We start from the raw sequence: 11,691 nt of genomic DNA, 5'->3' as shown, positions 1-11,691 counted from the left end.
CACTCTCCCTGGCAAGGCTAGATCCATTCATTCTGTCCACAGTGCCTCCACCAAAGAGACAGATTCTTTCCTTTCCTACAGAGAAGAAAACAGTCGAGCTGCCCACACCATCCCGCCAGAAGGACAAAGGAGTCCTGAGGAGGCAAAATATCTAAAGCAGTGGTTCTCAACCTTCCTAATGCCGCGACCCTTTAATACAGTTCCACATGTTGTGGTGATCCTCAACCATAAAATTATTTTTGTTGCTACTTCATAACTGTAATTTTGCTACTGTTATGAATCGTAATGTAAATACCTGATATGCAGGATGTATTTTCACTGTTACAAATTGAACATAATTAAAGCATAGTGATTAATCACAAAAACAATATGTAATTGTATATGTGTTTTCCGATGGTCTTAGGCGACCCCTGTGAAAGGGTCGTTCGACGCCCAAAGGGTCGCGACCCACAGGTTGAGAACCGCTGATTTAAAGGCACCTCTGTTTTCTCCTGTGAACCTATGCTAATTATATGATGATTAAAATAACAATGAACATCTCAGCTTCATTTACATACCCTCTTTCTCATTAAAACAAGGTTGTAAATACCTGTGTTCTTTGGGAAACATTGTTGGATTTTTGCATTGTGCTTTTATGTAGACTCTAGTAACAGGTCTGGGCATCTTACCCAAAGGGGTGTCGCTGGTTATACTTGAATTCTCCAGGCTCTTCACTACATTGTAGGTGTTGCTATCTTCTCACCAAAATGTGTAGACACTGAGGCAATCCCAAGAGATATGCCAGTGCATGGGGCTGGTTGGCTGTGGCTGTGGAAGTTGTGAGTGGTTGCGCAAAAAGAAAGGAGTTTGCCACATTAAATTCAGGACATGTATCAGCATCAGGGACGTCTTTGACTTATTACATGATTATCTTGCAAATATACATCTACGGAGACTGAACAAGACTCCGGTAACGTATTACAGAGTGGTTTTACACCTGCACTTTCACACCTCCCAGTTCGGCACCTGCAGGAACTGGGAGACTGAAGCAAAGGGAACTGTGTGCACTGCTGTTGCCAATAGCTTCTTGTTTTGACTAGTGTCAAAATGACTCAGCACTTGGGTTTGCCCACAGATGAAATGTATTGTCTAAAACTTGCCCCACCCAGTGGCACTTTAAGTTTTAGTTAAAATTTATGACTGAAGATGCTACAATGAAACATCATTTTTCTTCAGTCTTCAAGCATTTACTGAGTCTCAGCCTGTGCCACGCGTATGTTCTGTATCCTGTTTTTCTTTTGCTGATGAGGCCACAGTCTGGCCAAGGATAGAACACTACCTAGCAAGTGCTCAAATAGAGATGCGTGAAGAGAGCAACCGCAGTGACTCATGCTGAGAGGGTCCTGTCAAGTTAAGCTTCCCAGAGAGGACGCATTTTGGCTGGGCCTTGAAGCCTAACTTAATAAATTAATTAGGAGCATGAAGATGTTCTATGGTTGGAATCTTGGGGAGTCTAACTTATTGTGAAATCTGAAGGGAGAGAAACTTCTTCGAACCTCCCATCTGAGGGGCATGGCAGGCACTGCTGACAGTCCAGGCAGCTCTAACTTAAAGCTCTGCCTACGACCACATGAAACAAGACTCCTGGGGTGAAGGACACTTGAGATCGGGAAGGCAAAAACCCCAAAAAAAGATTACAGCAAAAACCATAATAAAAGATTCATGACTTTTGTTTTCCAGATTTCATTTCTTTTTTTAAAAAAAAATAGTTATTTTTACTTTAAGATACGCGCCCTCCCTATCCTATATTCTGTGTGTGGACAACATGAGGTGATGGGTGCCTGTCATGAGCACCGCCCAGATTTCCACCCCAACTCCCAGCCCAGCACCGAAGCACTCCCCCTCCCTCCCCCCCGCCCCGGCTGGGAGGGTTGGCATCCATGCTCTGCTGAGTCCTTCCCAGGAGATTGCTTCACAGCCAGAGAGCTGTCTGCCTCAAGGTCACTCGCTCTCCCTCACCTGGGGTGACCACATTAAATGATGGGTCAGAAAGACTGATTCTCTCTCTAGCTCATAGTCTGCATCCCCCAGAACCCAGCCTATGAAGTTGGTACTAGGCGTGGTGCCAGGAAAAGCATCTAAAATAGGATTTAGGGTCTGAGCACCCACTGAGCCAAGACAGTGAGGATCCTCTCGCTGGTGGGGGTGACCGTGGGTTTCTTCTGGCATGCTGGGGCCATGCATGGTGAGCTTTCAGGGGTGTAGGTCTTGATGGTGGATTTAGGATGGCGTCCCAAGGGAAGGAGTCTGCAGCGGGAAAGGTGTTTGGGAAGTAAGGGAAAACAGGAATTACAAGGACAGTGGATTCCAATAGCTGTTGTTGGACACGGTGGAAAAAGACAATGAAAAGCTGAGGGTGATTAATCACCAACTGAAGGCTGAATGTGCAGGCCAGAGAGTCCTTGGCAGCATAAGGAGCGCCCCATCCCTGCAGTGAGCACAAGCTGTGGTCGGGCCCAGGGCTCGCGTGGTGAGGGGAGCTCTGGAAGAGGCTGAGGTCCTGGCCTCCAAAGGGCCAGCACCCGTGGTCAGAGCCCTGACTGAGGTGGATGGGGCGGTGGAAGCTGATGCACTGGAGCAATCTTGAATCTCCGGGTTCTCGGGAACTCTCCCCCTCCTGCCTAAGTGCCCACTCCTTTGTTTGAGGACCTGCAGAGGCCTCTCCCTTGCATGACCACACTCTCCCCCACCTCCTTTCCTGGCCATTAGACCACTTAGCCAGGGGTTAGTCACAATCAAACCTGGCTGTGGGGGTGCTGGGCCTGTAAGAACTAGATCCCAGGGGAGGGGCAAGGCCCAGCTAGCATGCACCTGCAGGAACTGGGAGCATTATGGGGCTGGATTCTGGGGGTATTGGGTCAAGGGGAGACGGACTATCAATAAGACGAAGGGGAGTTTATTGATATGGGGTTTAACACCCTGGCAAGGACCCAGGGGCAGGGTACCGCTCAGCTTGGAGGAAACAATGGCTGATGTGAAGCCAAGGAGAAATACGCCAGAGCTGCCCCTGCAGATGGTGGAAGAAAGAAGGAAAAGCTCAGTGTGGTGGGACTGCTGGAGTAAAGCTGTGTGAGGCCAGAAACCCACCCGGGGCCACTCCGTGAGAAAGGCCGGAGGACATTCTGGTTCCAGGGGACCAGGACTGTGCTGGTGAGAGGGCCCCAGTAGCACCATAGGCCAGGACTGAGGGGAGCGGTGCCATAACCGCACTGGGCCCTGATAACAATGGGACGATAGGGTCCTGAAACAATAGAGACCAATGGGTGCCATTTTCATTATGGGCAGCCAAGATGGAGTGGTAGTCAGAGGGGCATGATCTGCAGAGATTTTTTGAAATGACTAACAAAACATGGCATCCATCCAACCCAAAGAAGTCAAGAATGAAAACTAGGAAGCTGAAGGCAGCTGCCCCCAAAAAGTCAAAACGCTTTGCGTCACTTGTAGACTTGAGGGTATGGCTATCAGGCTCATACCCCTCATGGCTGAGGATCTGGGTCAGCCAAGGAGATTAGCAGAGGTTCTCGCCAGTGGGGAGGGGAACTTAGAGTGGACCACGTGTATCAGCGGCGGCTTGGAGAGCTACTGCAACATCAGGATGTGGTTTACCCCACGAATATTTCCCTCCCAAATCCTGGAAGAGCTGCTCCCAGAATTTATTTACAGGAAGTGGATCTGAGTAGGGCAGAGGCTGACTGTGATGGATGCCAAGGGACCAGGTACAGGTGGCTGGCAGTTGGCATCTCTCAGTTGAGTCCTTCTCCAGGGATTTCCTGGACTGGAAAGAGCCCCTTCCCCAAGGCAGCTGCACCCACAGCTGGTCCTGGCGGTACAAAGTCTCCATCCTCCCGACCTCAGTTTGGGACATCACCCCACGGCCATCCCAGCTTCACTGCTGACACCTCTATTGCAACCGGGTCACAGCCCAACTTCTCCCTCTGCCCATTTCGCTTCCCTGCATAGATCCCAGAACACTTCTCAGCCCACCTCCTTCCAGGAAATCTGCCTCAGCGGCTCTTTCCCAGAAAATGAACCTGCCCAGGTTCAGATCTCCCTCTGCCACGTATTGGCTAGACAACTCTCCTGGAGCCCCAGCTCCTTCCGTCTCCTCTCCCCGGTTTCCTCATCTGTCAAATGGGAACAATGTACCCGCCTCATGGTCTTGTCATAAGGGTTAAAAGAGAAAAGAGTTAACAAATGTAGAGCACTTCGAACGGACCTGGCATCGAGTACATTTTAAATAAATGGTATTATTATCATCCTAAGGTATAAAGATGAGATTTTTCAGGCCTTCTTTATTTCCTGCTTCTGTGTCACAGGGAAATATGCTTTCTAATTCATTTCCCCCCGACTGCATTTTATTCTTTTCTTCATCCCAGAACAAAGGGCTCACTTTTACAGAAGTGAGGAGGCAGGTGGAAGGGACTGACATTTCTGAGTGGACTTATTTTGTGCCAGATGCTATACTAGCTGCAGTCATTATTCTGCTCAATTCTTAACCCAAAAAGCCATGAATTATTATTATCTCCCCTTAACACATGAAAAAATTGCAGATCACTTAAGATAAATGGCCAGGATCACAGAGCTAATACAGCGCACACCTACTAGTCACATCATACTCTCGAGTGCAGGCCCCGCCTCCTCGCTTCCTCTCTTCCTCCAGGGCCCCTCACAGAACAGGAGGTAGAGGGGCCAGCCGTCCTCTTTTAGAAGTTGGATAACCGTGCCAGCACAGAAAAGGGTTGGGATTCATTTAAAGTCTTTACGGGCATTATTTTTTCTTGGGATTTATGACCATTGCACCAAATTTTTATGTTGATTCTCAGTTGTGAATAATACAATTATTTTACCATAAAATGGTTGTGTTAAAAGGCGTGAGCTTTAACAGGTACAACATTCCGTGGAGTGATTTCATTGTAACTCAGGGACCAGTGTTTGCTCTTATGAAATGGATGCCTCTGGGAAAATGGAATGTGATCCACAGGAAAGGACCCCCATTTTCGTTGATTACTCGGTAGCACTAGGTGCTGCTGGCCCTCCTGGGGCCACATCCCTGTGACCTCTTCCCCTGTTACTTTTGCTGGGATTGCTTCTTCCTTAGGATACTCTCTCCAGAGAAGCATTTTCTTCCTTTTCTTTTTTAGATATAATTTTATTGATTTCAGAGAGGAAGGGAAAGGGAGAGATAGAAACATCAATGATGAGAGAGACTCATTGATTGGCTGCCTCCTGCACGCCCCCTACTGGGATCAAGCCCACAACCCAGGTGTGTGTCCTGACTTGGAATTGAACCATGACCTTCTGATTCATAGGTGGACACTCAACCACTGAGTGACATTGGCTGGGCCAGAGAGGCATTTTCTAGCAAGTTGAGAGTCACCTACATAAATAAACATACTTAAGATTTTTAAAATGAAATATAAAATAAAACTTTTGGGACACACCTCCCAGGTGACCTGCACTCCCATCTAGACAGGAGAAGCACAAAACTTATTTACTCCGCTCGGCCAGCACTGACCAAAGAGGACCCCCACCCAGACAGAGGCAACTCCAGTCTCTATCCTCACATACTGGATTTTCATTGCTTAGGCCCCCACGTCCATGATGACCCCATTCCAGAAAACACTGGAATATAGCAGAATTTTCTAGAGCAAACCAGAACACACCACCATACCCACAGAGCAGGTGACAGGCCCTGACTCCATGGTGCACAAGTCTTAGGTCTCTTTCCTAATGAGCCAAGGGGTCCTCTCGGAGGGTCCAGATGTACTTGCCTGTCCCTTTATTGCCAAAACAACTGCTCCTTTATCTCACTTCCTCCCTGCCCCTCACACTCCATTTTCTGCTTGTTGTTCCCAAAACTTTTAGAGGAATGGGGTGGATGAAGCTTTCAGAGTACCAAGAACTTCGGTTTACCATCCAGCGTGGCTTCACATGTCATAACAGCTGGAGCAGAAGTGAATTAAATAGGCCTAAGTATCTATACAGGGAGGCCCAACACCCTATCCTTATGCTCTGGTGGAATGTATTGCCTAGATTCTTAAATAAAAGAATTTGAAGGGAGAAGTAACATTTATCAAGACCCTGTCAGGGATTCGATAGACATGATTTCATTTGAGCCTCTCAAAAATCCTCTGAGTTAGTCCATGTCTGTAGGTTAGAAAATGGACACACTGACAGGTACAGTGCCTGGCCTAGGTCACACAGCTAGTTAGAGGGGGAGTGAGATTCCAGTCCAAAGAGCTCTTTCCTCCATCGATAGATGGTACCACCAAGGCCAGTTTTGCAGTAGCTGAGAATGCTTCATTCTCATATTGACCTCAATAAAAACCAAGGACCTCGAAATTCAATCTTCATTTATTTATTCCACAATGAATCATTGAATGCCTATTATTTTTCAGGCATTTCTAGGGAATGCTAAATTAATACAGCCAAGGCACTCAGATCACTTATGCATCCCAAAAGCTATCTAGCTAATTTAGTGTATTTTGTGAACCTCATTGTACATATTGTGAGTGAACACACCACACACACATACACACAGCCCTTCTTTCTGGTGATCTAACTTAGAGCAATGCTCAATGCTTGTGCTCGGCCAGTGTACCCCAGGGTGACACAGGCACTGGGTTCTGGGTGCCCTCCCCGGTCAACCAGGACTCTGCTTGTCTCAGTGCTTCGGGCTGTGCTTCCCTGGATCCTGGCTGCCCAAGCCCCACTGATTCCTGCCTTCATTTCTTTTCTTCTCCCAGCCTTTGTCTCCAAAGCCTTCATTTTCAGTGACATACAGAGGAGGGCAAGCCTTCGTTTGATTATATACCACATATTCTGGTAGATTCAACTGAAAATTAAACGCATTTATTCACTTGAGCAATAGTTATTGAATGGCTACCATGTCCCAGCAGAGAAGTAGGTGTTGAGATTGCAATGGTGCATGAAACAATGGTGATCTCTGTCCTTCCAGCACCCCCATTGTAGTGAGGAGGGACGGGGCTCACAGGGGTGGGAGAATAAACCAACCGCAAATCATAACACAGGCTGTGAAGAAGAGAAGGAGAGTGCTAACCTGCTAACCAGGAACGGGGTGGCAAAGTCAGCCACACGGCTCCCAAGCAGGAGAAGGAGCCGGTACCCGAAGAGCCGTTGGCACTGGGAAGACCTTCTGGCAAAGGAAAGAGCACATGTGAAGTCCCCGAGGTGGGAAGGTGTGGGCAGTCGGTGAGCAGCTGGTGAGCCAGGCACATTGTCACTGGAGCAAGGAGTCCTGACTGCAGAATCATGTGGCCACCGTCAGGGGTGTTTAAGAGGATTCATTTGAAAGTTGTAAGTTGGGAAGTGTGATGTGATTTAGAGGGGAAAATGCTCAGCCGCCATGTGGAGAATGGGCTGGGGTGGGTTAGGAGGAGTGGCAAAATGAAAACAGGGAATTAACTTCAAGATGTTGGCTAGGACGGCAGTCTCATGAGCCTTGTATGGGCAGGATTCAGTGCCTTCTGGTGGTAAGCCTGAGGGCATCACGTTCTTGCCGGCTGTCCCTGGAGCCTGCCCTCAGCGCCCACAGGTTTCCCACGTTTCCCACAGTTCTTCGCCATGTGGGATTTCCCAACACAGCCACATAGCTCAGCGGGTGGCGCTATGGAAGGCTCTTGAGGGAAGAGTGGGAGTTGCCTGGGGTGGAAGAACATTCAGGTAAAGGCATGGAGGTATGAAAGTGGTGTTTTCAAGGATCAGCAAATCTAGCCAATTGCTTACCCAAGAACCACTTCCCCTGTCTTTCCTGATAATTAGCCTGGATCTGGCCCTCTTCTTCACACCACATGACCATGTGCTCAGGTATTGGGGATTGAAGCTTGATTCATTTAAATCAATACTGCAAATTCAGTTCTAGTTGTGGCTAGGAAAAGGTCTGAATGCCATTCTGGTTAATGAGATCTGAGGGGATGCTTTGGGGAAAGGTTTTCATCTCCAATAAAAAGGGACATTCAAGTAGAAATTCCTACCTGTGGACATAGCTGGGTAAGTACCAGTATGTGATGCCTGGGGCCATGCGAGCCACATGGAACCCACCTAAAGCCCAAGCCAACCCACGGGGTTTGCAGCGCAGAAAGATGCAAACTGGAGACTTTGGTGACACCACTGGGTTTCTAGAGCAGCAACTGTGCAGCTGTCCACCTCCCACTCCTTGTCTGATGGAATCACCTTCCCCACTGGTTAAGCCATTTGTAGCCAAAGCTTGAAAACAGACTGCACGTTGGCAGGAAATGATGCTGAGCCTGTGAACGGAGGCTGATGATCTTCACAGCCAGTGCCACGGAGTTTGGCTTTTTCCTGTGAGGTCTGGGGAGATCTCAATGTATTTAAGGGCAGGGACGGTCCTGTTTCTTGGCTGAGGAAGAGGTTAGAAAATGGAGAGAATTATGACAGGAAGAGCAGGTGGGAGATGGTGGTGAGTCTAATCAAGAGACTCAGAACCAGAACTATGGTGGGTGCGGAGGACACGGAGGGGAAGGTTGGGTCATTGTGGAGGCAGAAGCTGGGGGTTAACTAGCTGAAATGTCAGGAATGACAGAGCCACGGGTTTCCCCAGTGGGAGAGGTGGGTAGCCCAGGCCACTCACCATTCTTAGAAAATACCGTTCACATTCACACCTCAATGCTTTTTTTTCCTTTTGCTTTCTTGCAAAAGAAATTATAATTATTTCTAGGAGGTGTGGATGCTTTCATTCCTACCATTCTCTCCCCCGTGGGAGCCTGCCACAGTTACTCTCATTCACATAATCCCATATAATGGCCTTGCTGCAATAGGGATTATCACGTTGAATTTGCACTGTTTGGGTTTGCAGTACCTTGATCAGGAACATAAGCCCCAGGAGTGAGAACCACCTACACAAACTGCATTCAGGTGACCCTCCAAACCCCGCCATCCCACCCTGCAGCCCGCTGGGGGAGTGGGAGGATGAATGGCTTCCAATATATTGATTAAAATCTTGGCCATACAATATACAGCTACAGTTTCACATTTGATCTATTTTGTGAAGACAGAGGCTAAGCTTCCTTGTTGGCTCAGAAATGCACTTACAACAATGCCAGCACTTATATGTCCTGCTTTTTATTAAACACGGTGAAAGAACACAAAGGAAGCTGTGTGTAATAGTAGCATCTACAGTCCGCATGCTGAATGCCTGCTTAGAATGATTTTGCTGCTCCAGTAGCAGCTTTCAGAAATGTCATCTCATTTGTGGCAATATCTTTGAACTAAGCTGGACTGTCCCAGCTTGATGATGGGGAAAGGGAGTCTGGCTGGTCCATCACTCACCCCAGTACCTGGTGTCCTGCTAGCTTCTCCGTGAGCCCTGCTGAGTTTGGCTAGTTAATGGCAGAGCAGGGAGTCCACCTGGCCCAGGTGTTCTGGTTTGCTTAGTGGTGGGGCAGGAGGCTGGGATTGCCCCTAATTCACAGTTTACAGCAGAAGCTGGACCAGAGCAGGTGGCCTCTACCCAGCCTTAAGCACATGAGGAAGAGGAGCAGGGACAAAGGGACTCTCGGGGTCTTTGGTCAGCTGGACATGACCAGGAGAGTGCCACTGACAAGGCACAGAAAGGGAGATGCTTCCGAAGAAACTGAGCTTGACCCACAGCCACCCTTCCTCCCTGTCCAGACTTCCAGGCTGACCCTTGACCGCTTAGCTCGGGAAGTTCACAGTTGATTAGGTACAAAATGGAAAAAGGCAGCCCGTGTTTCCAGCTCTGTGAGCGTGCACTGTTCAAGGGCAATGTGTGGGCGGGATGTGTGTTCACATGGACCGACTTGGCAAACTTCAAAGCAAAAATTTATTCAGAAGCCAAAGGCAGGGTGTTTGTTTCAGGTGTTTACCCACAACCTCCTCGGGTAAACTGAGGCATGAGGAGTGGGGGCTGTTGACATGGCAATAAACCTCCTCATCCAGTCAGGCCCCTGGATCTCTGTCTCCCGTCCAGGGTGAGAATAAGGGGGGAAATTTCCTAGATGATTTTGACAAATCTCGGGTTGACCAATGAGCTAGAGCAGGGGTAGGGAACTACGCCTGCTGACCGAATCCTGCCTGCCCCCTGCATTGTCATGGCGCTCAGCTGGGAATGGTTTCTTAGATCAACGTTTGCAATCAATCTGATGACAGGGCGTGCTAACGTTGAACCCCAGTTCAGTGAAATACATGTATCCCCCCCCCCCACCAAAGGATTCCAGCTTTTTCCTTAGTAGACCTGTATTACAAAGAAAAGTATATTCAATCATTATTATATTTTTAATTTCATCACTAAAAATTTTGTGGAAATTCAAGACAGGCCAGTGAGGATAATAAAACTGACCTTGTGACTGCTGTAAGGAATCAATGAAACGTTTATAAATGTCCTGGCCCAAGGCCTAGCACACAGTAGGGGCTCAAACAAAGTAGCTTGTTGTAATGTCCACACACTCGTCTATCACTGTGGACAGCGATGTCTCAGATCTTACCGCGAGGGCCTTCAGAGGAGCAGGCCTCTGAGAAATGCAGGCCTCTGAGCATGATTCGCCTCTCGGTTACCTGCTATAATTTTTGTGTTTGGAAATTCGTTAAGAATTCATTTTGATGAATCCCAAATGCATGCACCATGAAAAACAATTAGCATTCACGGTGTAAAAGAAGGAGATCAATAAATAGATTCATCTTTAAACTGTAATAATTTATTTGCTTCCTGGCTTTTGGGAAATACTGCATCTTCGGGTGACTCGCCGACCATTAAACAGCCGAACGGCGATGATTTGTGAAAGGAGGTTCATGTGCAGCTCAGATCCTGCCTCGAGTTCAGAGTCTCGACAGCCAACCAGCAACCATGGGAGGACGGCGGTGGCCCTTTCAGGAGACCCCGTTCCTCAGGCGTTTCCCACCCCTGAGCTTCCGCAAGGCAGCAGCGCGGATGGCAATGATTAAGGAAAGCAAAGACGGGAGGAAAGTCTGGCATCCATCAGACAGTGAGCAGGGAGGAGGAGGAAGAAGTATTTGAAGATGAGCTGGTGAGGCTGAGGTGCACCACGTGCTGCTCCGGTGTCTGCCCGGGGGCAGGAGGCTCGGGAAGGAATGTCTGGGGAAGAAACGGAGGCACTTCTGGGCTGAGGAAGGAGGGAGGGGCCACAGGAAAGAAAGTCCTTAGTCCTTCCTCCTCACTCCAGGTGGAGCAGGGCCGTTGACATCATCCTTCCCCACAGTTGCAATGCAAGACAGTGACCTTTACGCTGCACTTAAGAGGCCGGAGCTGCATTCTGAGCCAAGGAAGCAAGGGTTTGTCTGATGACAAGGAGGCTGGAAGCAAGACCGCAGTCCTGCCCTTTTGCAGCCCCCCAAGGGGTGTCATGAGGGGCAGCACTGGGGGGACAAATGTGTGGGTTCTCTGCCTAGAAGGACAGCTGCACAGGCTAGGGCTTGGGCGTATGGACAGTCAGACGCACTGCCCGTGATGCCCGAAGGCCATCTGCCCGGCTGCTGGGCTGAGCTGGCAGCGTGGCTGAGCGTGGCCTGGTTTGGCAGGGACTGCTGATGGCCCGTAGGGCCCGCACCACCCCCTAGGCCCCGGGGCTGGGGGCCTGCACAGATTACATTTTAAGGTGATAGTCATCTTTGACCTTTGGGACCTCTGGGGCCACT

The sequence above is a fragment of the Myotis davidii genome, unplaced genomic scaffold (genome assembly GCF_000327345.1).
Source record: "Myotis davidii unplaced genomic scaffold, ASM32734v1 scaffold38, whole genome shotgun sequence".
Classification (NCBI taxonomy): Eukaryota; Metazoa; Chordata; class Mammalia; order Chiroptera; family Vespertilionidae; genus Myotis; species Myotis davidii.
The sequence above is the reverse complement of the archived record's forward strand: the minus strand, read 5'-3'. Positions refer to the sequence as shown.